The sequence below is a fragment of the Triticum urartu genome, chromosome 7A (genome assembly GCF_056163025.1).
Source record: "Triticum urartu cultivar PI428250 chromosome 7A, HENAU_Tu73, whole genome shotgun sequence".
Taxonomy (NCBI): domain Eukaryota; kingdom Viridiplantae; phylum Streptophyta; class Magnoliopsida; order Poales; family Poaceae; genus Triticum; species Triticum urartu.
The window spans coordinates 384324416-384327136 of record NC_141879.1 but is presented as its reverse complement, the minus strand read 5'-3'; positions in this window follow the sequence as shown (position 1 = coordinate 384327136).

The window sequence follows — 2721 nt, the reverse complement described above, 5'->3', positions numbered from 1 at the left end:
GGCAAAGCGGGCGAGCTTCTGGAACAACTTGTTGTAGTCATAGACAGACAAAGAGCCTTGCTTCAGATTGCGGAATTCCTCACGCTTGCTTTCAACCACGCTCTGAGGAATATGATTAGCTGGGAAATCTCGACGGAAATCATCCCAAGTGATAACACGTCCACCTCTGGAGTCCTTGTACTGCTGTAACCATACTGTAGCCTGATCTTTGAGTTGGAAAGAAGTGAACTTGACAAAGTCCTCAGGCCTGACGTTACTGCACTCGAAATGCTTACACAGATCCACAAGCCAATCGTCAGCATCGGTTGCCTCAACACAATTGCTGAAAGTCTTTGGCCTGTTAGCAAGGAACTGGTTGAGTGTAGCAAAGTGACTCTGATTGCTGCCTTGATTCCCTTGGTTGCCTTGATTGCACTCTTGAAGAATTTGCATGATCAACTGTGTGTTTGCATTGGTTGCGGCCATCACAACTTGCCATGCCTCCGGAGGAGGTGGAGGTGGTGGCGGATCAGGATTCGGAGTCGTGCGCGTTGGAGGAGCCATCCTGAAGAGGTTGACGTCCATTAGCACATTGATAGACAAATATTGAAGCTGAATCCAACGGAATGAAAATTGCAACATATAGTCTTCACATCCGAACAAAATGAACGAATGCATTCCTCTTGAAATGGTCACATATCCATAAATTGAGAAGCCATGTAGAATTAAGGTAGAGAAATAAATCAACAAGGTACGGATCAAGAACGAATAATCGGTAAGAAATCCCAATCTCAAACCAATATCCGTGGAAGAAGATCTAGAGCTACTAGAATTCCCACCTATGAAACTCCCGAACCTTTTCGGTTATGCAATCAGGTGTTGGGGATACAGGGGAAGCATAATATCTCACCCAAACTAGCAATTCCTACATCCAGCTGTATCCATCCTTCAACACATAACCAAGAAACCTTCAGAAACCATCTACCTCAACCTTCGAAAAGCATCCGTTATACAAGTTATGGCGATACTCCCGAACTCCCGCCCCAGTACTGGGTGGCATCGAGGTTATCTCACCAACGAACTGCATAAAAGAGATTTTCGATGTCGGCGTACTAAACTCAGGTATTCTAGAATTGCAATGATAAAATTATGATGACAACACCTCAGAGCTCAACTCCCCGGGACACTTCCACTAAACCCCTGACAGGAGGCACCAAGACAATGTTCTCATCATAAAACCATCGGAACGATTCCAAGATACCCGCGTGATCCTAAATTTTTTTTAGTGAAATTTGATAAGAGAAGAGTCAAAACTCTACGTCAGGATGCCTTACCAGAGCGATGAGGAGACTGGGAAGTAAAAGAATTCCTAAACTCTCCGATATATAATTCCTAAAGACTCAAAACATTTTTCTAGACAACACTCGGCCGCTAATAACGATCAAGCAATGGGGCTCCTAAGGTCGGGGAAGGCTCTGATTGCCAACTTGTAACACCCTCGATGCGACTATAGCTCCCACCTGTCGAGGCACGACTTAGAGACATAATCGCATTGAAGGCATATGTCGCAAGTTAGGCAATCTTCACAACATCCCATGTAATATGATAATAAAAGGGGAGATAACATAGTTGGCTTACACTCGCCACGTCAATCAAGCACATAAATAACATTACATCATCCAAACACTCATGGCCCGACTACGGCGCCAAAATAAAAGAGAACCCAACAAGCGACACGGTCCCGTTCACCCCCAACTGGGCACCACTACTGATCATCGGGAAAGGAAACATAGTAACGTTGAGAGTCTTCGTTGAACTCCCACTTGAGCTCATACGCGTCTCCTGGAGCAGAATCATCAGGCCCTGCATCTGGTGTAATAGTAATCTGTGAGCCACAGGGACTCAACAATCTCACACCCTCGCGATCAAGACTATTTAAGCTTATAGGTATGGCAAGGTAAATATAAGTGGAGCTGCAGCAAGCGACTACCAAGTATGGTGGCTAACTTATTCGCAAAGGAGAGCGAGAAGAGGAGGCAAAGCGCGAGCGAGACACTAGAGAGCAACCTACGCAAACATTACTCCAACACCGTGTCCACTTCCTGGACTCCGCCGAGAAGAGGCCATCACGGTAACACACTCAGTTGATTCATTTTAATTAAGTTAAGGTTCAAGTTATCTACAACGGGACATTAACAAATTCCCATCTGCCCTTAACCGCGGGCACGGCTTTCGAAAGTTCAAATCCCTGCAGGGGAGTCCCAACTTAGCCCATGACAAGCTCTCACGGTCAACGAAGGAATAGACCTCCTCCCAAGACGTTCCGATCAGACTCGGTATCTTGGTTACTCAAGACCTTTCGACAGGTTAAAACAAGACCAGCAACACCGCCCGAATGTGCCGACAAATCCCGATAGGAGCTGCACATATCTCTTTCTCAGTTTGGACCAACACTCAGAGGAGCACTGGCCCCGGGGGGTTAAAATAATGATGACCCTTGAGTCTGCAGAACCCAAGGGAAAGAAAAGGCTAGGTGGAAAATGGTAAAACCAAGGTTGGGCATTGCTGGAAAAGCTTTAATCAAGGCGAAATATCAAGGGTTTCCCATTATAATCCAACCGCGTAAGGAACGCAAAATCTGGGAACATAACACCGATATGACGGAAACTAGGGCGGCAAGAGTGGAACAAAACACTAGGCGAGAGGTCGAGCCTTCCACCCTTTACCAAGTATATAGATGCA